The sequence below is a fragment of the Pseudopipra pipra genome, chromosome 2, assembly GCF_036250125.1.
Source record: "Pseudopipra pipra isolate bDixPip1 chromosome 2, bDixPip1.hap1, whole genome shotgun sequence".
Taxonomy (NCBI): domain Eukaryota; kingdom Metazoa; phylum Chordata; class Aves; order Passeriformes; family Pipridae; genus Pseudopipra; species Pseudopipra pipra.
In genome coordinates this window covers 63,078,966-63,106,225 of record NC_087550.1, presented here as the reverse complement: position 1 = coordinate 63,106,225, position 27,260 = coordinate 63,078,966, and the positions used below count along the sequence as shown (strand labels likewise).

The window sequence follows — 27,260 nt, the reverse complement described above, 5'->3', positions numbered from 1 at the left end:
TACCAGTCTTGTCTAGCTTTTGAAACAAAAGGTCTTTTATTGTGGTGAATCACAGAGAAAGCTTTGCAGATCCTATTTTTATGATGACACTTACAAGCAAGAATTCCCATAAAGTCCCATTGCCCTTTCTGTATAGGAAGGGTTAGGATTCACACAGCAGATACATTGCTCTCTGTCAGTCAGAAAGCCCAACACTGAAAAAAATGTAATTGCTGAATAACTTCACAGTTTTTGCCATCATTATCCACACAAGGTATCCAATATGCATCATTCAACAATGAACAGAGAGAACCATAATGATGTCTCTCAACACCATTCAACCAGTTACGTGGCCCATTTAATTTTCCGATCAAATTAACTAACACCAAACTGACTGCCTTCTAAGCCAAACCCAGAACTGAAAAATTCTCTTTGTCCTGGTAATGTTGAGAGTAGATTTATGAAAAATACTCTTACTTAATAAAATAAACTGAATAGGTACTAGAACACATAATTCATGGATGTCATACAGTCCTGTGAATGTTATCTTCAAAGCAGATAAACAGTTGAGCCAACTCCTTGCTTAAGTGTTCTAATAAAATATATCCTGAAGTCACTGGGAGTCTTTCTGCTGGCTTCAGTAGACAATAAAGTACCTTCTAAAAAGCCATCAAGGCTCAACAGATGAGCTTATAGAGGCTTTTCTGACTGTTAGGACAAGCTTTCCTTAAAATAAGGGCCATGAAATGTTTGGCTTATCACAAATCTTTCCTCACCAAACAGAAACCTTCTAATATACTGAATAGCCACAGCTAGGTCTGGGAAACTCTTATGTAAAGTACTTTAAGGTAAATTTGGAAATTAATAGATTAGAAATGTGTTGGGTGAGTCATTAACTGAGGTAATCCAGGCCTCCTTACCCATGTGCCACCATATGCTCTATGTTCTTCCTTAAGCTTATCCTAATGCGTTTTCCTTAAGCTCTTTTCCACTTCCTTAGTTCATGAAATAAAGCAATATTAGCTCGTCTCAGTGTTAACAGATGTTACAAGGAATTATTTTAAAGTCACTTATATCCTGTATCTCTCCATATCTTTCAGCTCAATTGGAGCAAATTTTAGAAGTTTCTGCCCAGGAGAAAAAGAAAACCCAAACTCTAGAGATTTACACCACACCCTCACTATCATTAAATAAACCTAGCATCAAGCTAAATCACTGCAGTCCAAGTATTTTTATACTTTTTAGAAGTCTTCTCACATCCTCTGTTCTCCCTTGAACTGGCAGAGATCCAATTTGGGACATTAAAGTTCATGGACTTTAGTGTACAACTCTGATTTGGAAAATCAGAGAATGGTGTAACCTCAGGGCAGAGAAAAGTGGTTGCACTCGTCACTCCCTGCCTTACAGACATAATAGCAAATCTGAAGTTTCAGGAGCACAGCAAGAAGCTCTAGTGGATGCTGATTATTTATTATTATTACTCACTGCCTTTCAGTGGTATTCCTGCCCAAATACAGCCTTCCTAGAAGAGAAATTGCAATCTTAGTTCAATGGAGAAGAGAAGAAGAAACACATAATGGGGACATTTTAAAAGTGTGCTTCCCATAAATTCAGTTGAACACCCCAAATTTTGGCTATCTACCTAAAGCTGACATAATAACAACACTAAGAAGCTTTCTTGGTTGGTATGGACCCAAAGGTCAATGAAGGAGGTGGAAAAAAAATCACATGTACTTCAACAGGCTGTTGTTTAAACCCCAGCTGCTTCAGAAATTGCTGGAAGATGCTTTCCCGAAACACTTTATTTGAAGATTTTAATTCTATTTAAAAAAAAATCTCCCCAAAAAAACCACTCAGTGATATCAATATAACCTATGCTTCATGAAACTCTCAATTTCTCCTTTGTGAGCCCCTCTGCTGGCATCATGAAGTAGTCTGAGCAGTCAGTGTGTGACACAGATGCTTCAGCAGGCTCACCCCAGAGTGCAGACATGGCTGGGACACAGCACCATTACCACCAGGTTGTCAACCCGGGTGGAAACCAGGGTGGGAAGGAGTAGGCACTACAGTGAGCACTGCTGCACCCTGAGGTTTAGGCAGCAAATGCCAGGCATGCGGGATCATGCACAGGCCCCTCTCTTTTGCTGCAGCTTTTCTGTCTTACGGGTCTTAAGGTAACAGAGCTGGGATTTTGTCTCAGAAAATTGCAGTTTTTGGTGCAAAGGTCTCACATTCAGTGTTTATGGTCATCAGGGAGGGACAAAACCACCCCATTTCTTTCTTATAAAATTGTCTGTGCTGTGTTAGATTTTCAAAGGTATATGTGATCCAGCAATCACAGAAATGCTTAATGGAAAATGAGTTTACTTGGTTATTTTTATTGTTTGTTCATGATCCTGGAGTAATTTCATGTAGTGGCTGGCTCCCTCACATGTCATTTTTTTCAGAGAAAGCCTGCATTGAAATGGGACTGGGTACAGATCATACTTTCCTTTGATTTAGGCTCCCCACTATTCCTCCAACAGGAACAGCAGGACTGGAACAGATTCACGTTAGGGCAGAATTTGGCCCACTGACGTCAGCCATTGGAATACACATAAAATATGCTGTAAAAGCAAGTATTAATAAAGACTGTACCGTGAATGTGAAGAGATGGGGCTGAATCATATTCTCATCATGAATGAGTGATGACACCCTTTTATCCAAACAAAAGAACTAATGTCTACTGGAAGGATAGCCTGGGGCAGTATTGCTTTAGGAGAACAAAGGCACTTAGTTTGTTGGAACATATGTGGTAAGAGTGCCGACAGATCAAGCAAAAAACACAGTTTAGCGAAAGAAGGACATTTAGATCTTCCCTGTCGATGGGACCAGGAGTCTGGCATGTACAGATTACACATTGGTTAATTAAATAGAAACTGGTGACAAAAGTCTGATAACAATAGTAAGAGGGGGGAAAAAAAGGATCATGAAATGCACAGTTCTCACATGTTGTTACTGAGGCAGAAACATGGTTCATGCTTGACTTAAAGGCCCACAAGATATGCAGGGAAACATATACCACTGAGTGAGGAAGAGCATTTCATTTCACATGATGATGTCTTCAGCAGAACTTCAGCTGAAGAAAGAGACATTGGGAAGGGGCAGACATCAGGGCAGCCTTTAATTCAGAAGGAAGTTGCTCAAAAAAATCAAATTGCGATTTACATGTTTGTGAGCGCCAAGTAGTCAGGGTATTTCCTGAGAAACTTTTTCCCTCAGGTGAAAGGCAGTGACCTACACCCCCTAGGCTGCATTGCTGTTCCTCCTGGTCTGCCCTGTCAATCTGCTTGGCTTCAGCAGTCCCTGTGAGAGAACCAGCAGGATTATAGCAAGAAGCTTTCCTGGGCAAGGGCTTCATCCTTCAGGCTATGAAGGATGTCTTGGTTCTCTTGCTGAGGAGCAGCATAAATATCACATCACTCAGGGAAGTTTCAGTGCCCACCTCCACACCCAAGTTGCAACGCCAGCAACTTCAGAGCATGTGTCCTGGCCCCAGGGCCAGCCTCCACCCTGTCAAGGAGAGTTTTCTGAAGAAACTAGCGAGAGCTGCCTACTTTTAGGCCAACACGTCATTTCTTTTGACAGAAAGTTGCATGGTGGCCTGCAATGCTGACCAGCCTGGCATGCTCTTAGGTTTGTAAGCCACCCTCAGCCATTTCATGGCTGGCTGGGTGACTGCGCACTTGTTCCTCATGAGCACTTGTTTGGGGGATGAGGGCCCCAAAACATATGCCCCAGGAATGCAACATTTGTATGATTTATATGTGCATTTTATACCACGTATGGGATACATATATGTAATGTAGCCATGGCCCTGCCCTCCTCTGATGACAACATCACAGTACAAACATCATGGCATCACTTATGCCAAAACACAAACACCATAAAACAATCATCACGCTATTGGGGCTATAAACATCGCAACATCAACCCAGGCCCTAACAGGCCTAATTCATTCTTTTAGGCAATGCTCCAGGAAAAATGACACAGGAAAAAAAAAAGAGAGAAAGAGAAAGAAAAAAAGGGAGGGTAGTGTATGGCACATGCAGGTGGGGAGCGTGGGCACCTAAACATCCCCTTCCCCCTGGGTTCCCCAGGAGGTATCTACACTTTATTAAAACTGGCTCTTCTCATCCCTGATTCATGCATCTCAAATCAGAATAAACTCCCGTAACCACATTAGTCAATCCAGACAGATTCATCCATTACTTAATGCATTACTCAGATTTCAGTAACAGAAGGTATGTGATCTAGAGTCAAGTTCTCCTATGCTTGGATGAAAAAAAACACTAAAAGAAATTTGTGGTAACTGCACCTGTGAGACAAGATTCACTGATTTTGGGAATGACGGCTACAACTTTTATAGCAAGTAATTAAAAAAATACATGTCTCTATTTACATTAACAGCTTTGTTCTGATGATCATGTCAAAGGCCTAATTGACTAGCAATGAGTTACCTCTGTCAACAAAAAGCAAAGGGACTTTTTCCTCATCCCTATTTCAGCAGCTTGGTTTGGTCCTGTACAGTTTTTCCTACAGTAGCAGGTCAACACAGAAGATCTGTGGCTGTTTATTAGGAAACAAAACAGGGGAAAAGCCAAAGTTAAGGCAAAGAAACCATGCCCACTATTTCACGGTCAAATTTGGAGAAAGAGAGAGAAAGAAAGAGAGAAAATAAAATCTATAACTCAGTGTTTTGATTTAAACTCAAACTTATCTATCAGAGATTGTGTGGGCAGGAACTTAATTTGTTCTTTTGCCAAGAAATATCTCCCAAAGGTTGCAGGGGATTTGAAAACAAAGAAAATGCATTTTAAAAGATAACAAACCTCCTCTGCTCCTTGCCCACTCTTGGTTTGAAGCTCAATTTGGGCATTAGTGCATTCCTTGAGTCCTCATCCGTGGTTCTCAGCAGTGTGCTTTCTGGCTGCTCTCTGTGGCCACTTTGGCTAGAGGTATCCCTGCCAGAGGATACAGAGCTGTTTGCTGCTTTGCTGTTGCAGCTTAGGAGGAAAAGCCAGGAAGTGAGTTTATGGGACTTTGTATCTGCAGCCTTGTCAATGTGTGTGTTGAAATCTCCCAGGATGACAAGTCAGGGTATTTCATCACCATTGTCAACAAGGTATCAGTGAACTCCTTTATGAACTCTTTAGTCTGTAGAGGTCTGTAAATGAGCAAAAAACTCTATGTTAGCTTTGGCTCAAGTTTCTATTGTCAGATGAATGAATTCAAACCTTACTCTCAGCCTCCTTTGGGCTGCCAAATCCCACCCAGAGGAACTAACTGGGGCAGCAAACTGCTTTATCAAACCTCTGTGCCCCTGTACTTAGCTGAACTATTTGCCAAGTGCTGTGGATGATGTCCTTGCTTTACAGAAAAGATCACGCACATCTAGGAAAGTTCACAAACAGCATAGATCCTTTCTAATCCTGCTCATAAAGTGACTGGAGACTTCCCACCTTGGGGAACATTATATTCGCTCATCAAGGGTTATCAAACACTCCCATGACTGCAATCAAATTGCATGAGTTAGGGCTTCAACAGCTCACCTGCAGGAACCTGGAAGTATTGGAATTTTTTTGCCCCGTGTGCATGTCTCTGACTGGTTAGCTTCTTCCTTACCTTTCTCTGAAGTCTTGCCACAACTCAGTGCTCAAGCGGGTAGCAGAGAAAATTGTCTCTGTTTTGTTTTGTTATGTTATGTTTTGTTCCATTTTGTTTTTTGAGGTGTGCCTTTTTCACATCTCCTGAGATAGCAGAAGTCACTCTAAACCTTTTAAAACCTTTTAACTTCTAAAACTCCATTGTCATCTAGGAGAAATCACTGTTCCCTGTAGTTTTGGCAGAAATCCTCTGAGAAGGACTCAGACTATTTGAGGGCACTTTTCTGAGACCCATTCAGCCTGTATTCACATCTTCCTTAGGTCTGCCCAAGGATGGCTTCTGTCCTTTGTGGAGCCCTAGAGAATGAAGCCAACAGCAAAAATGTGAGTGTCAGCAGCATCCACAGCAATACTGGTAACCAGACAAGGGTCAACCCCGGCTAAATGAACAAGACAGTGACCATGCTGCTAAGTTAAGAAAAGCACCCCTTTTCTTGCTTATTACACATGGGCTATAGGCAAAAATAGCCTCTAGTCTGCAGCAGTGTGTTGCTCACGTGTGGGCAATATGACAAGTTTATTTTCAAGCCCCCTTTTTCCTATTAGTTCCTTGTCTTTGATTTTATGTGGGTTATCCAAGGATGAAGGTTATCTGAGGACTTATTTTCAGCAACAGATATTTTTAAAGGGCTGGAGGTTATCTGAGGTTTAGCTTGAAAATAACAGTACTTTGGAGAGTTTGCAGCCCCGCCTAGTATCATTTAGTTGAAGATATGCCCACATGCACAACTAGTCAGTTCACTCTGGTAATTTAAAAACGTTGTTGAATTCTTCACTGATGCAATGGTTTCATTTGCCAGCTTTTATAAATAACACTTTCTAAAAATCTCTGTTTACCCAGGACATCCTGGCTAACAGTGTTTTGGCAGAGGGTACTAGTTCTCTCATCATTTTGTAGCAAGACCTCAGCAAAGCAATACACACAGACTGTAAGCTGTCAGCCCTTACAGAATTCCAGTCCAAAACACAAGAGTAAAATCTTCCTCACTATCAACCCATATTAAACCTATTCTTCACCTTCAACTCTACCCTTCCAAAAGATTCAAGTTCATAGTCTTGGGTTTTCTCTTCAAGGCACCCATTGGTCACAGACTGTGACATCTTAAGTTCATCTAAAGCTGTAGGAAGAAGGGTGGTTGACAAGTGCACTCCTGACATGTTAAAACTGCCCACAACAGGACAAAAGCCCATGTGGAAACAGAGGTTTCCTATAGGCATATCTTAAAATGTGCAACAGATTCATCAAAAAATCAGTGGGCTGGATAAATCTCATTACGAGCAGGTACACTATCAGTGAGTACACACTTGTTTAGCTTCTTTTTGTTTCTAAAACCCCAAAGCAATGTTGATAAAATAAAACATAAACTGGAAAGACTGTGATCCCATCTGACAGATCCTGAGAAGAGAAGGACGAAGCCACAAGGGGCAGTGTTAGTCACCTTCTTTAATACCAGCTGGATGGGGCTGGAATACTCTGATGATGAGACCAAGCTTGCCCCAGGCAGGTTTCACACCAGTTTGTGGTGGTTCATTTCAGGCCATGGAGTGAGCTGGAAGAAACTTCTCCTACAATGCTTCAGGCAACCTCCAAAACTATAAAAACAGTCACAAACTTAGACCCTGTGTATCATTACCTGAATGTAAACAAACATCGGCAACTTGCCCTTTCTATTGAAACCTATGTTTGCTTTTGTTTTAATTGAGCTGCTGAAGAGAGGACACCAATGTGGTTAGAAATAGCATATTGAGAGGTCAAGAATTCAATCTGTTCTAGAGAGGCCTACTGCTGGTTCTCTTGGCAGGGCTCGCACAGGGCTGCCGTCAGCCAGTCCCCAGGAAGCATTCTCGCTCGCAGAGCAGGGGCGGTGCGAGTGGCCAACATTCAGGCTTGGCTGCCTAACCAGAAAAGGTTTTCAAAATGTCAGCTCAGATCAACCTGAATCATTTTCCCAAGGCACAAAGGGATGGAGGGGGAAGTGAAAAGTGTCCTGTACTTCTGTTTCACAACTCTCCATTTAATTTTCAGTTATTGGAATGAAATGTAGAGGGAACAAAAGGCCAGGGAGGTCCTTTACCTTCCCTTTCCCATAGCAGAGCTTTTAAGGAGTTCAGGATATGAGTAATCCAATTTCATTTATTTTTCCCCTTTTACTGAAGAGATTTGATCCCCACTTACCCCATTCACTTCCCAAGAGTGCCTCAGAAATCTTCTCATGCCTTTCTGGGCATGACCCTCCAGTCAAAAACAGCTGGTCCTCAAGACAGACCAAAGATTCCGTTTTTAGGGTATACAATGGGGAATATACTCCTTTGGGCTGGCAGTGTGAGTTTGGAGCCACTCAGAACCAACTGCAAATGATACCTGGCTGGCTCATACATTTGGTGCACTCTCTATTTACCTTGTGATTGCGTGAGGGTGTTAGGACATCACCACAAGTTTCAGGAGTGCCCCCTCGCACACAAGCTTCAAGCCCACGGATTCATGATTCACTCAAGATGACTGCAATCACATGAATGGAGTGTCTTGTTTCATCTTGCTTTTTTTAAAAACTTCAACTGGAGGGAGGCAGTCCATCTCAAAGCGCCAGGCTTTGGCCCACTGCTCCACATGTCTGAAATCTGATGCCTGTGTTCGGTATAAGGCTGGCTGAAACCTGCAAAGACTGAGAATTTAAGCCTCACTGTAGTCCAGGGTACTAAGCAGCAGCATCTAAACAGAAATAGCCTTTTGGGGTTGCTCTATATGATGCTGGGGTTGTGCAAAGCCTTGCATTAGTCTCCAAAGGAGAGCTATAAAAGCACTTGGAAGGAAAAGGCCTTTCTAAGAGCAAGAGGCAGAAAAAAACCCAAAAAAGACAGCAAAGCATCATGCTGAAGGCACCAGTATAGGAAAGGGCAAAAATGACATTTCAACATGTGCTATGAGGGAATTGTTCAGCATCAAGAGAAGGTAGAGAAACAAACAGATTTTCCTTCAGTAAAGATGCCATGGTGATGTGTTCAGTGTTCAACATCCCCATGCTCTAGGCAGCAACCAGAAGCCCTTAACCCTAATGTCAGTAGAGGCACAGAAATGGCTCTCCTAAGTTACTAAAACAGCCTGGGCTTCAGGGGATTCCCTGTCCCTCTGAGCACTTTGTGCCCATCTGCGTTGCAGATAGCAATTATTATCTCATCCAAGAGAAAATGAGCAGCGTTTGCAAAGAAAAGGCAAAAGAACAGCAGGCTTTGCCAAACCAAAGAGGGCTCTTCAACAAAAAGATGGTTATTTTTCAATAAGGGCCTATTTTTACTAAAGTGTGGTAAAATGTGTGTCACTGTGAAGGGCCACACATGAAAACACTTACAAACATTGGCATCCATGTGATATATGGCCCTTGTTCCTATGGAAATTTTGTTCAAAAGAAAAATATGTATCACCAACTCAGTATGTTTTCTTAGAGTGTAATGCTTATATTAGCATGACAATGGCTTACAGCATCACTACAGCTAAGTTTGTGTCAGCACTTCCATTGCAACTAACCCTCTTCAGGACTGTTTGGATGAAGCAGTATTTTCAGAGGACTGATTAGGGACAGAGTTTCAGTCTTAATTATGAAAACATTTGTTTTTTTTAAATCAAAAGGTGCCCAGGCTTCTTGGACTCGTATTTGACCCATCATAACTTAAATGCTATTCTGGGCGGCGGTGGTTTTTGTGGATGAGATTTTGGCTATCTTTTCATGACTAGGAAAAGCATCTTGCCAAAAATCATGATTTTAACATTAGATTTGCAGTATGTGTGGCTATTCCTAAAGACCCAGCTCTTGGCTTTTGTGAACTTCTGAGAAAATCCTATTTGAATTTTGTTTATTTGCTTGCTGATCTGTTGAAAAAAAATTTTAAAAAGCAATTTCTGAGCAAACACAGGGCACATTAACTTTTAAGATTCCCATACCCCAGATCAAACGTAAGAAGTGCAAAAATATTCATTTTAACTAAGATTTTTGGCCTGTAACTTTTCATAGTTATAGGTTGAATATATACATTCAGCTTATATATTATATATAAGACATGCATGTATAAATATAATTTATATTTTTTTTCAGGCTTACATATAAATAAATATATTTAACAAATATTTTCAGCCCTACAACCTTCAAAGGTTACAGGCCTGTGACAAGATTTGTGACATTCAACGAAGTTAAACCGACATGTTAACAGGATACCTAAGCAGAAAACTTTGCTGTCCAACCTACATCACAACTAGAGAGTTTTGGGATATGAGGCTTTACATAATTTGGGGAATATATTTCCATGTAAATCTCTAAAGGTGAAAGAAGGAGGACAGTAGTAAAACTCATACACAGTCACTATTGATAGTGTCTGACAAGCCTAAATATTTCTCTAATACTCTGTATTGTGCTAGCAAGTAGTAGATGTAGCATCTGTGAAGAGCCATTTCACCCTAAGAAAGCCTTCATCTAACATCAAGGAGGATTTAACGCATCTTTAATAGTATTTCAAATGACAGTCTCAAATATCCTTTAAAACAGAGGAGAGACATATTGGGAGATACCCACAGGTATCATTACTTCCCTCCTTGTGGGTGTTCCTTTGGGGAGGAGAATAAACGAACTGTTTATCCTTTAGAAAGAGAGGTGGAGAGAGAGAGATTATTTCTAAGTGAATGGGAAAAAAAATAACATTGAGTGCAATTAGCAGATCTAGAGGAGTAGTTATAAAACCTACATTATGTTCATAACACATGTCACTTGCTCCCGACAGACAGCAAGAGGTTTGTTGTGATGCAAATAAATGTCACAGACAAAGAAGAACATGGGCACAACCAGCCCTGAGCAAAAGCCTCTATCCTCTACCAGACACATGCACAGAGGGGAACAAGCAGGCTCCCCTTTTTTTTCCTCAGTCCAGGACACTAAAACAAAAGAAGGGGCAAGCTCCAATCCCTCAGATCTGGAGAAAATGGTACTTGCTATCTCCATAACAGAAAAGAATTCAGAGGCGTGGAGCTAGATAGCGAGATGTTGAACATGCCACTCACAGCCAAGTGCCAGATCTGGGAGGTGGCTGGAAATGCTCACAAACACCCATTTCCTCCTCCTCCTTTTTTCCCGCCTTGGCACAACGGTTTTTCTGGGCTGGTTTTCAAAACTGCCTGTGGATTGAAGAGGAAGCCTAAGCACCTGACTTCAGCAGTCTGGATTGAGGAGGATCACAAATCTGACGGGGAACGATTCAAGGCCTGGAGGGACGTGTATGGGGCCTGAAAAGACTATTTCTCCACGGACTTTCCTGTTATCCCTCAGTTTTATACCAAGTTTAATGTACTTAATGTCCCATGTTAATTCCCCTTGGTTTGTATTGTTCAGGGCTTGCCTGGACTTGCCCTCACGCTTTTCCCCAGCAAAAGTTGTTTACTCCCTTGTTCTCCTCTGGTTTTCCCGCTCATCTCTCACTGACTGGCTGATGGATGCCACAGTGCAGAGTGAGCTCCCATTGGTCCTTTCCCCTGGATACTCCAAAGCTCCACCCATCTTTCTCCTATTCCCCAACCCCATTCTGCCCTGAGTTGTCAATCCCATGCTCCGCCCCAGTTGTGGAACCTCCCCTTGCCCAAACCTTATATAAGTCCTTGCTTCCCCCAATAAACTGGCATTGCACCCCTGACCTTCTACTGAGTCAGAACCCCTTTTGTGCAGTGTCGTGTCCCTATTCCTTTTACCCTTGGGCTGTGGCACTGGATTGCCCATCTTGGGTAGTGCAGCTCCCAGGCTATCTCTCAGAAAAGCAAGTCTAGGTCTTGTCCTGCTTCCTTGCAGGGAAAGGCTTCAAAACATATGGCTTCAAAATAAAGGGGAAGTACAGACTGATTCTCAGCACCCAGTCATGTCTGTAGCAGGTTTACAACTGGCTCCTTTCCCTTTAACAACATCATTTCTTGAAAATCCCCATTCTTTTCCCTCCTTGGTTGTTTTATGGCTGTGAATCTCCCTCTAAAATGAAAATAATGCACATTGCAGTCTTCTTTGTTGCAGTGGCTTTGACATGCCAAGTATTTTCATGCACATTAATAAAGCAAGAACCGAGAACTGGCACAGCTTTCTCTCAGTTCAGTTTGTGCTTTTAATACTTGTTCTTTGGGTGCAAGCCTTACTGTCAGGTCTATTCTTTATGAGATGGAAAGAAGCTCTTCTAGTCTTATAATGGGTTTCATTGAAAAGCAAAGCCACTTCTCTGCATTTATTTTAGTCCAGAGCTAGAATAGAGACCAGCATGATGAATTTTAAACAGAGTTCACATCTGGTCCAGAAACCACAATCAATTTATTGCTGTATCTGAAACATTTTCAGCATCTGTCATATAATATATTTTCACACGTTTCTAACAAGACATTTTCTTGGACGTAACATAGACAGGTATATCTGTCAGTTCAATTTCATGCAAACAAAACAGAAGAATTTTTGGCATGGTTTGTTATACTGTCTTTGGAGCAGTGTAACTATCATGTGAAAAGGGTATTATTTAAGCATGCCAGAAGCTCAGCAATTTCTTCCAAAATGTGGAACTACTGACTACACAGCAGATTTTAATTTTTTAAAAAATCTACACCTTCCCTTTTTTCCATTTTGACAGAATCCATTATCCAATGAATTTGAGAGAGAGGTGCATACCTCCATATTATGAAACCTATCTTAGCCCATACTGGGAACTCTCATGTTTTATGTTAAAGTGGAATCTTCCACTCATGATGGCCATTAAATCACAACTTTATTCAAAGTTTTATTAAAAATTAAATAACAGTACAAATCATATTAAAATTCTTAAGAGCTTCATGTTTTCACCCAAACCTGTCATGGGCTTTCCCACACAGAACTACAGATGTATCGAATATCTTGACAGCACTGCAGCCCTATAAATAGGCAGGCCAATTTGCCCCCATATTGGCCCCAGTACAACCATTTACCACCTCATTTTTGGCTACACAAACTGCCTCTAAGCACTTTCTCATTTGAAAACCCTGGAGTTTCTGTAAGAGCACTGCATCAGCAGACAAAATACTGCACTCTTCACCCTTCCACCTGTGCTCACATAAGATTGTCCACAGCCGTTACCTCTCTGAGGAGACAAATAGAAGGCAGACAGCGATCTGTGATGAGTATCATGTCCTAGTAATAATTTACTTGGTTTGTTTGCCCTTTATTATCTCAATTAAATTGAGACAAGATGAAATTTGTTGGGGTGTACTGGGGTGCTTCCACAAGTGAGTGAGCCTATATTTTTGCTGTAAGCACACTTGAGAAGTGGGGAATCTGATTGGCCTGCTGCATAATAGTCCACCACTGTGGGAGGGAGACCCTGAAATGATTGAATATCTGTTCCTATTAAATTAATATCTGCCATGGTTAAGGGTGTCATTTATCTCCCTGAACAAAGAAGGAGGGCCATACTTGACTATCAGCAGTAGATAAAACAACACAGTCTCTGCCTGGCAGAGTGGTTTTGGTCTTTTGGAATTGGCTTAGATACTGGCTATAAAACTGAGCAAACTAACTATCTGAAGAAAACGAGCAAGCAAAATTGGAGGAGGTAGAGGTTTGTAAGCAGTGACTGTCCAAGGCTGTTCACACTATGGAGGAAAGGAGTATGGAGACCATGATGCCGCAGGGCTTGGTGGCACTGTGCAACAGGACACTGGGGACTGGAGAGTCAAAGCTGAGCAATTGAACTAGATATTTGTTTTGGTCATCCCATACTAGTACTTGCTTATTTTTTCAGCCTTGCAGAGGTTTTTCCATCACTGAACAAAGAGGAAAATATTTTGAGGAGGGGAGTATAAAGCAGCACCATACCCTGCACCCCCATGCGTCCTTTTCCTCGGGGATGCTCAGCAACTTGTCTTCCCATGCCAAAATCTAGGTGGGAAGTGACAGTGCAGGAGCCAAGGCAGGGCAAGGTGGGTGCCTGTTTTCTGGGCTGTGGTGCTTTCAGACTGGTTGTCACCTCTGAGTTTCTCCCCCAGAAGGTCTAGATAAGGCTTGAGTCACACATGGAGCTTGAAAAAAAGGTTGACTTGATTTTTATTGCATTTTAATTTGTAATAAATGTTTTATTGACTTTCTTGATAAGCCTGTGGCAGTTTGAAAGTTTGCTTTTATGAAGCTGAGTTATTTATCTAACTTAAATACCTTGTGCTCTTAACAAAACTTAGGAGTCTGATTCATACTATTATTCTTGTTTTATTTTTCCTCCACTATGAATCCAGGTTTTCACAAGCAGATTCTCTCAAGACTTTTCATGTGGGCCTGGTTCCACAGTAAAAATAAATGTATTTCCAGTGAATATGCCACAAGAAGCTTGCCAGCTCCTTTGAATAAGTTTAACCTCTTGACTACTAAACAGCACAGCAGGTGCTGAGCAACTCCATGTCCCACATATGTCTGATAAAAGGTATGTATCAAATTAAAGTGCTAGTATCTTAGTGAGACATTCTTTAAAGAAGCCCATTAAAGTTATATTGGCATAGGCCAGCAAAGGGTTACAGAACTATACATCACATTGTGGCATGTCCTGAATTAAAAAGAAAAAATGGAATTACTTCGGGGGGAAATTAGGTGATATCTAATATTTACTTAGAATAGAGATTTTTCAATATTTATTTCTAGTTATTTTAGCCTGAAAAAGAGGACACAGTACTTCACCTGTGACTTTAAGGGCTCTAAGGTCCCCACTTAATTGCAATTTTTAAAATAACTGCACATTGACTCTTAGTACCAAGCTACTCAATCAAGTGCAGGACAGATGAGTTACAGAAAATCACCTGTGGAAAGAGCCAATTTTTATCTTTCTCAAAACACTGTGATATGTGTTGCCAAGATTTATAACTTCCCTAGAAGCTGGAAATCCAGCTTTCTCCAAAGACACAGAGAAGTCAATGACTGCTCTGCAACAAGAAAGCCAAATCTTGGAAGAAAATGGAAGAAAACAGACTCTTGAGGAAGTGGAATGCTTACATCTATTTATACATCTGCAGTCATCTGGGACAACTGACATTCAAAAAAGAAAATTCTCATATCTTTCTCCCACTTTAGTCATAAATATTTAAGACAAGGTCCTCACCTGTCTTAAATTTTCCTAGTGTGCTGTAAAGAGGTCACAGGCAGATAGGGACTGACTTGAGAAGTAGATGGAGACAGAGGCTGCAGATGGATGTTACAGAGCGGCAGGAGACAGCTGAAGGGGTTAGCACATCACCTAGCACATCCCATGGGCAAGGATCAGGTGAGCAGGGCACCGAGCATGACATCCTGGCACACCAGTGGCAAGTATTTCTAATGATCAGGCTGTGTCTTAGGCTCAGACGTCGAAAAGCAGATAAGTGGTGCCAGGCTGTATCAGATTAGAAGCCACACAATCTTGTTTCTGGTTGCAAGCATTTTAAATCAAAACGCAATGATCAATTTTCTCCTCTCTCCAACTGTGCAGTTCTGCAAAGTATTTTTACTGTCTCAGCCTTAAATACTGATGCTGAACATATGTATAGTATGGCAATCCACAGGCATTTTGTGCTTTAATTCTGCAGTGATAACTCGGCTGTCTCCACCACCTTGCACACTGCACTAGTTGTAGTTTAGTGTTCAAAAAACTGAGACCACTGTATTTCTTCAGCTTTTATTTAAGTTGGTGTTCATACACATTATGCTTGTTTCCTGTCACTGAACATCTTGAAGCCATAGGAAATCCATGTGAGTACCCAATTTGTCTGTGATAAGCCAAGTTTGTGAGTTAAAGCAAGACCACTTACACATCTTTCCAAAAAATAATATGGTCCATACATCCCCAATCTCAAAATGTGATATCGCCTACCATGGCCAAAATTTTGAATTAATAAGAGCGCAAAAGGCAAAAATTCATTGCCTGGCCTTTGCCAGAAAGCTCCATAAAATTTCTTCCACTGCAGCTTCTAACCAAAAGGCAAATTAACCACTGCATCCAAATTGCCCACTCATCAACCTCAAGTAGGCCAGTTCACTTTAACACTGTTTGTTTGTCAGGCTGGATCCAGTCTCAGTGGGTATAGCCCATACATCTAATTCACAACAGAGGATCTCCTGAAGCTGCCCCAAGTTGTAGACCTAAAAGGCTCAAAGGGAAGGAAAGTTTAAAGTGCATTTTTCAGCAAGAAAAAAAATACGACATTTCATCCAGATCCATTCTTGAACTGTTGCTTTCAAAAAAAAAAAAAGCCCTTTGCTCTGCTGTCACTCAATCTGCAGCCCACAGATGACTGGGATCAATACTACAGTTGGGAGCAGTTTGCAAAATCACTGCAAAACTGCACTTCCAAAGGAACATGGTCACAGTTTTTTGTGCAACCAGTGATTGTACAAGTGTTTTCCAGGAGACAAAGGTCAAAGCTGGCTCCCTACTGCTGTCAGTTTCCATGAGCATCATCTTTAGGGTCTTCAATTTTTCTGATGAACCTGTTTATTAAAATTACAAATTTTGGTAGAACATCATCATACTGTGTATCTAAATATTGAATACTTCATCTCTCTCCCTCTTCCCCTTCCAGTTGGTAAACACCAATGGAACACAAGATGGAAGTAGGTTTTCTGGTTTTCTCTTTTTTTACTGACATGTGAGGTGGTAGTTAGTCTGAAGAAGGCTTCTGTACTGCATTAACTAAGAATTAATTGTATGAACATACCTGGCAATTATCCAGTAACTAGCAGAGAACAGAATTACAGAGAAGGCCTGTTTCTCCTCACTTACTCTGATCTGTGTATGGCCACAATGGTGCATGTCACACAACGCATCTGGAAAATCTCATCACAGTGTCAGGCAATATCTATATCCACCTCTGCTCTGCTCAGATGTAGACATATGCAGTTAGAGGAGAGGAATTTCACCCATAGACACTTCCAATGACTAATGCAAAAAACAAATACAGAAGCATTCAGTGAGTGCTCCCATTACCAAATAGTTCATATATTTTATTCAATAATCATGTAATGCCAAAGGAGTAAGTCATCCCAGAGTCCTGAACCTCCAGCTGAGAGATCTAATCTCCCGGCATCAAGGGGAAGCACCCTCCTTGTGTGGCACAACAACTCTTTGTATTGGGTTTGCATTGCCAGCTTTTGGTAGAAGTGGGGGCTACAGGAGTGCCTTCTGTAAGAAGCTTCTAGAAGCTTCCACCATGTCTAGCAGAGCCAGTGCCAGCCAACTCCAGGATTGATGGGCCCGCCACTGGCCAAGGGCAAGCCAATCAGGAACGAGGGGAACTCCTTTGTGATAACATATTTAAAAAGGAGAAAAAAAGTTATTGGGCAGATGTAATTGCAGCCAGAGAAGAGAGGGGTAAGAATATGTGAGAAGAGCAGTTCTGCAGACACTCAGCTCAGTGGAAAAGGAGAGGGAGGAGGTGCTCCAGGTGCCAGAGCTGAGATTCCCCTGTAGTCTCTGGAGGAGACCTACGCCAGAGTAGGTGGATGCCTGAAAAGAAGGCTGTGAACCTATGGGAAGTCCATGTTGGAGCATGCTCCTAGCAGGGACCTGCAGACCCATGGAATGAGGAGCCTATGCTGGAGCAGGTTTCCTGGTAGGACTTGTGACCCTGTGGGGTACCCACACTGGAACGGGCTGTGCCCAAAGGACTGCACCCTGTGGAAGAGTGACCCACATTGCAACAGTTCATGGAGAACCGTTGCCTGTGGGATAGGCTGACATTGGAGAAATTCATAGAGGACTGTCTCACGTGGGAGGGATCCCATGCTGGAGCAGGGGAAGGAGTCCTCTCCCTTAGCAGTGGCAGAAACAACTGTGATGAACTGACTGTAACCCCAATTCCCCATCTCCCTGCACCACAGGTGAGGAGATAGAGTTTGGGAAGGAGGAAGAGGAGGGGAAAAAGGTGTTTTTATGATTTATTCTACTTCTCATTATCCTGCTCTGATTTTGTTAGTAATGAATTCAATTAATAATCTCAAGGTGAGTCTGTTTTGCCTGTGACGGTATTTGGTGACTGATCTCTCCCTGTCCTCATCTCAAATCATTAACCCTTCATTATATTTTCTGTCCACTGTCCACTTGTGGAGGGAAGTGATAGGGTGGCTTTGGTGGGCACCTGACATCCGATCAGGGTCAACCCACAATAATTTTTCTTTATCCAGCCTGATAAGGGGACATGGAGCTTCTGTGCTGAGAGATGAAAATTGTATGCACAGATGCACAGATCCCTTCACAGTCAGTGGAAATGAACCGTGCATCCTACCAGATCATGGTCCTTTTAACATCTAGAGGAATGATTCCTGTACTGAACAGTGACACATGAACCACACCATTCAACCCTGATGAGATGGGAGCAGTCCTGGGAAAGCACAGCAATATGACCCTGGAATGCACTGGTGAAAATCCAGTGAAGTCATAGTAATAGCATTTCTAATAATAAAAAACAGGGTGCGAGTTTTGAGGACCCCTGTCTGGGATTTGGAAACCTTAATTCTACCATATTTTCTCTTTAAACAACACAACCCTCAGCTGCTCATTTGAATCACTGAGTCTTAGATTCCAACACTCATCAGCAGATAGTGGTCTGTCAACTGATCCCTGGGGGGGGGGGGGGTGAGAATGAACACCAAAACTTCCAGGCTTTGACAACTCTCACCTCAGGGCGGGTCCATACATTAAAAAGTACATTAATCATCACAGATTGGACCTGTACTTTAGCCACTGTGAACTGCACAGGAGAGGCAACTGTAAACATTAATGTTTTGACCTACAACTGTTGTAAGGGAATTGTCTGGTCTGATTGGTTTCTGTAAAAGTTGTGTAATAGGGAATGAAAGAAACAGTTTTCCAAAGGACCTCAGCTAGCAGTCACATGCATCCTTCTACCCAAGTATCTCTACTGACTTCTCCAATGTGCTCTAAGAATCCTCTGAAAGCTGTTTGCTGAATGACTATTTGAGTTGATTTTGTCCTGGGCAAATCATACCTTCCAAAGGACAATTTTTTCCATTGAGAAGAAGCTATCAGTGAAGTGCTGCTGGAATTGAAACACAAATCAGCAGTCTCAGTGAAGACACAAAAAATTGATGATCAATTTGTCTTGTTTTTCTGTAAACCATTCTTTCAGCATCAAACCTCAGACATGATAACTGTATAAAGAAAACTTCCAGATCTACAGCGATGTGTTACAACAGCGCAAGCTGCTTTTCAGAGCCAGAAGTCTGGCTCTTTTAGCAAGCACTACCACTAAAAAGCTTTTTTTAAAGGCTATAGAAAGCACACTCTAGCCAACTTGCCCCAAAATGTGAAATCAAATAGACTGTGTAAGTTCAGTATCACTAAGGCTGGTGAAAAATCAGTGGAATGAAATTCCTGCCCAGAAAAATACCCTGTCTATGGAGTAATGCTGTAGACACCCCTGAACAGATGGGATGCAGAAAGGTCCATGACATCTAGAGATGAAAATAGCTTTTACAAAAAAATAAAAAAAGCCAAGATCACAGGCCTGATTCTGATCTCACCTTGCTGTAAATCATAAGTCACTCCATTTAGGCTGGAAGTTAAGTCAAATCAATTTAAGACCCTTAATTTTTAGGGAAGGATAATTACTTTATTCCCTCCTTTCCAATTCAAAGCAACCCATCAAGCATCCAGATGGCTGTAGGCTGTAAAAGAGCATTTCTCTGGATGAAACCAACCCTTCTCCCTCCTTTAAATCCCCTGCCCTCTAGTAAAACACTTTAATAATGTGTAAGAGCTATTTTTGTTGGGGTATGCCCAGTTGTCCTAGACATAATATAGACTGTCTCCCAGTCCAAAATCAACTCAGGTGGCCGCTGTGAAGCTGTGAAGTCAGAGACATGCAGCATGGGAGCACCAGAAGTACCTTTTAAAACAAAAGGTAGGTCTTTCCCCTTTCTGTGTCAAATCACCTGTAGCCAGTAGAAATTCCGCTAGCAAGTGGCTGCCTGCCCTGTCGTTGGCCTCTGAAGACATCTGTCTCTGAAGGGCTCTGTATTTAGGTCACATACATTTTCAAAACAACTCAATATCTTTGTGGAAAATTTAAAAAATTACTCCAAGACATATTCCTTCCTGCATCTGTAAGGATAATGTTACACATCCTGATCTGCGTGAGAGATGAGCAGGCTCACAGACGTGTCCTGGTTTTGAGCCAGACACTACAATGCTAAGACGTGCAGCTTCTGTGCCCAACCCAGCATCCAAACTGAAATTATAAAAAAAGTGTACAAAACTCTCAGAAGAACCTGTGTGATTCTTACCTTTTCTCCCACTTGCCTGATCGCAATAGCATTAAACCCTCTCCAAGTAGGGTTAATTTTACCTTTTTAATTTAAATGAAAATGTTCTCCTTTTCCCATGCGAGCTTGTAAAGTCATGGGAACATATTCTGCTGCCTTCCTGACATAAATCAATGGATATATTGGAGGGACAGGCCAAAAAATATATACATTTCTTGCCCTTCAGCTCTGTTTCACCCATAAGCATTTGCCCACATCCTGGAACAGAAGAAATGTTTTCTTTCCATTGAGTTTCCGACCTTCATATTTCTACAGAAGTTGGCCATTACCACACAGTTGATACTAACAACTTGACTCAGAATCTGTTAGGAAGAGAAACCCTTTTAACAGAATGACAATTGTAATTCATCCAAAAACACCTACAAACAATGAAATAAACTGAAATACAAGTAAATGTTTTTCTTGAGGATACTGTCTAATACAAACTCCTTTACACTGATTCTTCTTCAAACATACCTTCATTTAATAGGTAATTGCCAGCTTATTCATCCTACTCCTGTTCAGAATACACACAAATTCATTGTCTTGAGTATAACGAAAGACTAAAAATCTATGGAAAACCAGATATTTCTTGGCCAATAATGTGTAAACTGTGACAGTTTATAAATTCAGACTGCTGGAAAGTGCAAGTTTATGGTCCTTACTAAGCTACCACATACAATAGTTACAGGCAAATGTTAAAAAAGGTAGGCTAGAAGGAGAGAAAATCAAAATTCATATTTTTTGCATGTAGTATGCTCTAAGATATATCTGTCATTCCTGTGGACCACTGTTCATCTGGGGGCCTATGAATGCATGGTGAACCTCAGGGCATGATTCTTTTCCATGCTATTCATAACAAGTATATTTCTGCAAAAAGTAGCATTCTCCATTGTCTTATCTTCAAACCTATCTTGAGCAAACCTACACAGTTTCTAAAGTGCACCCCAATGCATTCTGTGGCTGTGATTTAGCATTTTCCTGCTGTCAAAGGAACCTGTACAACTCCAGCCTCATTAATATGAGAGTGCAATCTTTACTGAATTCATCCTTAAAGCAACCCTCACAATAAGGGAAGGCCACCACCACCCCCCACCCCAAGGTAGAGAATGACATCTCAGGAAAATCATCCTCAGGATCCAGCACAGTGCTTAGACAGTTTTTGATACGTGAATACCTCCTACTGGACAACTTTTCCTTGGAGTCTCATCTGATGGTCTGAAGGACCCTGCATACTAAAATACCCCTACCACTTCTCCTGGTAGTCTGAAAAACCCACTCTGTGCCAAAATAACCCTAACAGCTCATCCTGATGGTCTAAAAGATCCCCTGCACCAAAGATCTCCTGGACTTCATAGACCTGTGTGGGTCATGCTCAGTTAGAGATCCACTACTCTTGGTGCATCACTCAGAAGTGCTTTGCTGAAGACGACATTTGGGGAGTCTGAGATGGTTCAGAAACATTAGTCCAGACCCACTATCAGCATTGTATCCCACACATGAGACAAAACAACAATGTAATCCTCAGCCACAACCAGCCACTGTCCTGTGTTCTCACCTGCCCTGCTGGCTTCGCTGCCACCTTGCACCTCCTGAGGTCTGCACACAGCTTGCACCTACTACCAACTATTTTTGCTCAATTTATCCCATTGCTCACCTTCTTGGAGTCCCTCCACCACTTCCCCAAGTCAACAAACATCCTGTCCAGACTTACCCAACACTTGTTAGCCCACTGACAGTTTTTTATTTTCTTGACAAGTAAATCAAGCTTTAACTTTTTTTCAGGCATTTGGCTTCAGTCTTTATCTATAGTTCCCCATGCAAATGAAGGCTCCTCATGCATATTCACTATGTATCCCATGTCTCCAAAAACACATCTGTCAGAAAATGATCTTCTTATAAGTTGTCCATTATATATGTTCCACTTTCCTTGGGATTTCCTTATCTGAGCCTGGCAATATTTCTTTTGGACAAGACAAAAATTTGTTTCAGAAGGACAAAATAAATTTGGGTTGAATTTGGCTAATCCTGTTGCTGCTGGGAAAGAAAGGATAAAGTTTTTTTAAAGTGATTGCTTTTTTCAATACGGCATTGATTGTTCCAAATTTGACCATAATTTAAAAGCAAACAAAAAAAACCAAAAACTGTTAAACACAGAAGTGAATGACCTCCAATCCGAAGATGACATTGTGCAGCGAACCAAATTATTTGAATCCAAATAGTTTTTTATTTTTTCTCTTTGCAGAAAATGGAACAATTCCTGTCCCAGATGGGGACCTAAGCCTCTCACCCCTTTTTATTTCTGACATGTCCTGAAGACCTATCAATTCTGATGGCCTATGGCAGCACACAGCAGCAAATAGGGCTGTGCTCCTATCTTCCTTCTCCCTATGTGGATCCATGGGCTGGTCACTGGGACTAGATTCACCCTAGCTTGCTTTAGAAATTTGAACCACCACTTACCAACCTCAGGTCATCCCAGAATAATGGTCAGTTCTGGGGGCAATTCATGGGACCTGTTTTCTGTTCAAGAGGCTGAGAGAGATTTACAAATCTGAATGCATGATAAGATGTCAAAAAAAACCACAGCCTGAGATCAGCTTTTAAAAGAAATATAGTCATATGTTGTCATCAATTTGTCAAAAGACTGAATATAAACATGATTGAAGGCACCTATCAGTCTTGGAAATAAAAGTTAATCATCTAGTCTGATTGGCTCTAATCTGTGTTATTTCTGAATTGATCTCACACTTTGAAGTTTTGACATCCTTTTTAGCGAGGTGAATGCAAATACTGTTACGCTGTTTCTAGATAGTGTGTCACTGCAGTGGTAACAGCCACTCTGGGACATTAACTAGAAAGTATTCATGTAGTAAACAGGTTATGTATTACCACTTTGATTTTTTTCTTATTTACCTTGACATTTTTACTTTCCCAGAGATACACAGTGAAATGACATGCACAGTATCATATTGCAAATCTATTTGGATATTAGGGAATAAGATCTTACCATTAAGGTGGTGTGACATTAGCATAGATTGCCCAGAGAGGCTGTGGAACCTCTATTCTTGGAGAAATTAAGAATTTGACAGGACATGACCCTGAGCATTTTCCTCTAATAGAGCTGGACTTCAAAGTCGGCTCTGCTTTAAGTGGTGGTTGGACCACACAACCTTCAGATGTTCTGTCCACCCAAGATTATTCTACTCACTTATGTGTTAATGTCTCCTTAAACCTTAATGTCTGTAAATCTTAACCTCCATTTAATTTTTCAGCTTTTGACAAGTTTTCTCAAACAACTTCTCTAGCGTCTCAGTTGTTTTGATGCCTTGAGGAAAGACAAGAAATCGTTTGGTTTTGTGTATGAGCCCATTAGGCTAGACGTGCTTCATTGTTGTAGCATGTCCATCACTGGGCTGACACCAGACCCAGTCCTCACCTGAGTGCAGCTACCTAGCAGCTGTGGACAGAAGGCTACACGAGGAGCTCTGGTCCCCCATCAACCTACCAGGGCTCAGAAGCTAAACCTCCAACATCTGCCCACTTCCTAGACATGTGAAGACATCCATCACATGTGAACAAGAGGTTAAAGCCACCAGGTTTGGGCTGCCCTTCTCTGGCAAGCCATCAAGCTGAAGCAGTTGCTCAGCAGAAGTTTGAAGACTGATTTTTTTATTAAGGAAAAAACTTCCCACTGGACATACGTCAGTGTCCAGATCTGGTGAGAGCTGAGGGAGAGCTCAGACGGAAGGTGAACCGAGAACACGGCCATAGCCCAGCACACCTGGAGACCTAAGTAGTACTACAGAAATTACTTTCTTTTTCCTTAATAAAGCCAAATAATTTATTTCCTGGCCTTTGCACTTTTATTACAAGCTGCTATTCGTAATTGGCTTTGTTTGTTTGTTCTATAGTTTTATAACTGGACACTTTTGTAATTCAGAGTGTTTTTAAGTGATATGTGTATAAAATTGAAGTGGGCAAGTGGAAAAAATAAACAGAAGGAAAGTTTTTAAGAAGTTATTTGAATTGGCCGTGATATTCTTCCCCACTAGCTAGTGAGGTTTTAATTAGCATTGAAAATCATAAGTAACTGGAGATGAAAGAGCCCTATTAGGTCATCCAGCCCAGTTCCCTGCCAGTTCAGAATTGTGCCCAACAGTGTATTTCCCAGTGTTTTGTCAAGTCCGGCACTAAGCCTGTTCATTACATGACTAATATGCTCTTTTGAAGTAGCAGGAGGGAAACTGCTCACAATCCAGATCCAGGCATTTTTTTACAGTTTATAGAAAAAAAGAATGATAAGCAAAGATGCGAGTCAGTATAGAAATTTATATGCAGGACTCCACATGGGGCATTTATTCTCATTCTTATAGGGGAGCTCACACGTGGCCGAGTAAATATGAATGATGAACTAAATGTCATAGCAGGGATTGTGGGAAAAGTGTTTAACTGCTTCACTGAAATGAAGGGGCCCAAAAGAGGGAGAGAAGCGGAGCTGCAAAGCCGTCTTCACTCAACTCCTGGCCTAGGTCAGCCTTCATCCCAAAGGAACATCATGCATAGCTCACTTGCATTTTCAAAAAAATCTGAGCAAGAATTAAAAAACAAACAAACAAACAAACAAAAACCCTCTCTAGATTATATGCCTTGGGTGACAAATCCCATAAAACAAGCAGCCAGCAGTGGGTTGTCAAAAAGAGGTGAAGATTTCTGATAGACCTGCAAGTCAAACCAAAGATCAGAACAGCTGGTTTGAAAACTACAGTTTGGCAGATGAAGACAAAAGATCCCTCCACATCCAGTAGCAAGGCATCAGTAGGATTCTTTAAAATATCTATGACATTTTTCTAATAAAAATGCCTTGCATAGAATACAATTCTTTATACATTATTGTAAGTAAAAATTTTAGGTAGTAAACTGTAACAGCAATCTCAATAAAAAAGACATCAGCATGGACCCAAAAAAAGCCAGTTTCAATCATTAGTCTACTTAAATACAGTTTTATAGATAGAGTCACGCAAACAAAACTTCTCCAGTGCTAAAGAAGATGCTTCCAAGCAAAAAGAATAATTTTAAAAAAAAATGGAAGCAAAGTTGATTGGGGATTCAAAACTAAGAAGCACAATTGTAAATGACAGATGGAGTTTCTTATGTCAAAAGCATAATGTCATAATCAAGAAAGATAATGACATTGCCTAAAAGGCTATCCTGGTGCATTGTGTCTGGCTTAGATGGAGTTCATTTCCCCATAGCAACCCTCACAGTGTTTTAGTTTGTATTGGTAGCTAGAAGGGTATTGATAACACACCAGTGTTTTGGCTATTGCTGAGCGCAGCATCAGTACTGTAACATTCCTTCTGGGAGGGGACACAAGTAGGCCAGCTGATCCAAACCAACCAAAGGGATATTCCATACCATATGACGTCATCTCGGACATAAGAGCTAAGGAAAGTAGCAGGAAGGGGGGCATTCGTTGTTTCCAAAGGCTGCCTGCTGAGAAACCGTTACATGTGCTGAAGCCCTGCTTCTTGGGAAATTTGTCAGCCATCACTGCTGATGGGAAGTAGAGAATAAACCTTATTATCTTTTGCTTTCCTTTTGCCTTAATAAACTGCTTTATCCTAACCCACAAGTTGTTTTCCCCCTTACTCTCTCTCCCCTTTGCGCCTGGGAAGGGGAGTGGATGGGAAGAACAGTGGGTGGGCACCTGGCTTCCAGCCAAGGTTAATCCACCACACCTGGTGAATGGAAAGATGAAGTTAGACGTAAGGGAACAATATATGACAGAAAGGTGAGGAAGGAAGAGAGCAGTTAACATAAACTAAAACCCAAAGTATGTAAAACTGAGAGAGAGGTCTGAAGACATCAGGATAATCTACCTCTAATTATAACAACAAAGGATAAGTCCTTGTTAAAAATCATTCTAGATAATATCTGAATTTCAGAAAAATATGTGAGGAGGTAGAAGTGTCAGGCATCTAGTTCTGGCCTATGTGTGGAAAGCATGGTAAAATGTAAATAACATATTCATATCATCTGAATATTACAAGAAACATTTGAATCCATCCCAATAAGAAAGATGTTGAAGATCTACTAAAGGTGAAAACTTTTGTATGAGAAGGTCCATAGAATGTACATTTAAAAGTTCTCAGACTTCTGCTTAAGGCAGGAATTTGCTAACTTATATTCAGTTTTGATGTTCTCTGAATGCTGGATCCATGCCACAGGCTTAAAGCATACAGAGATGAACCAAAACACAGAAAGGGCAGCCCATGAGGCACAAGTAGCCAAAATCTGGGTAAGTGGATGTAAGTCCTAGGCAAAATTTAAAAGTTGTTAATGAGTAATTCTATCAATAAAGAATGGGATGATGAGGATATAATTATCAGTAATCAGTACAGTTTCACAGGAAAGAGGTCTCATCATCCTAAAAAATTAAGTCAGACTGGTGTTTATTAGGTTTTTAAGTGTGCAGCTAAAGTATACATCAACTTCTCGGGTGTGTTCATCTCCCTAAAATTAACATTATCCACAGTCAGTAAAAGCTGTAGTAACTGAACCAAGTACTGCCTTCAGTACCTATCCAAAAAGTAGTTATCAGCAGGTGAATTTTCCATAAGGGTGCACCTGATCATGGGTCATCTACCGCCACCACCTGCGTCTCCTAGAACGCTTCCATCAACGCTTTCTCCGCACAATCCTAAACATCCACTGGTCAGATTATGTGACCAATGCATCTGTTCTAGAACAGGCAGCAGTCACAAGTATTGAGGCCATGTTAATGAGAACACAGCTGCGATGGGCAGGGCACATCTCAAGGATGAAGGACCACCGCCTCCCTAAGATCTTGCTTTATGGTGAACTTGCCACTGGCTGCCGCAAGAGAGGAGCCCCAAAGAGAAGATACAAGGACTCCCTGAAACAACATCTCAGCCTTGGCCATATTGATCATCATAACTGGTCTACTCTGGCCTCCAATCGGGAGGCCTGGAGACCCACCATGTATAACACTGCTGATGCTTTTAAGAAAGCACGCAGGATCACCCTTGAGGAGAAAAGACAAGGCAGAAAGAATCATGTCTTGCAGAATATACCATCTAGGGAGTCTTTCTGCTGTGCCTTTTGTAACCAGACGTCTATCTCGTATTGGCCTTTTTAGTCACCAATGCACTTGCAACAAACGCGGGTAGAGCCCTTCCCAAATCTTCGTTCGCGAAGCCTGGCCATGATGATGCACCTGATGGAGAAGCCTGCTGTG

At 41.4% G+C, this 27,260-nt stretch overlaps 2 long non-coding RNA genes across 2 annotated transcripts; one reads left to right on the top strand and one right to left on the bottom strand.

Moving 5' to 3' along the window:
- Window positions 1–4,812: 4,812 nt before the first annotated feature.
- LOC135406920 (uncharacterized) lies at window positions 4,813–8,778 on the bottom strand. Its single transcript, XR_010426580.1, has 3 exons — window positions 8,084–8,778; window positions 5,644–5,981; window positions 4,813–5,185 (listed from the first exon to the last, which is right to left on the bottom strand). It is a non-coding gene; the product is annotated as an uncharacterized LOC135406920 (long non-coding RNA).
- Window positions 8,779–15,059: 6,281 nt separating this feature from the next.
- LOC135409776 (uncharacterized) lies at window positions 15,060–23,846 on the top strand. Its single transcript, XR_010428360.1, has 2 exons — window positions 15,060–22,488; window positions 23,308–23,846. It is a non-coding gene; the product is annotated as an uncharacterized LOC135409776 (long non-coding RNA).
- Window positions 23,847–27,260: the final 3,414 nt, after the last annotated feature.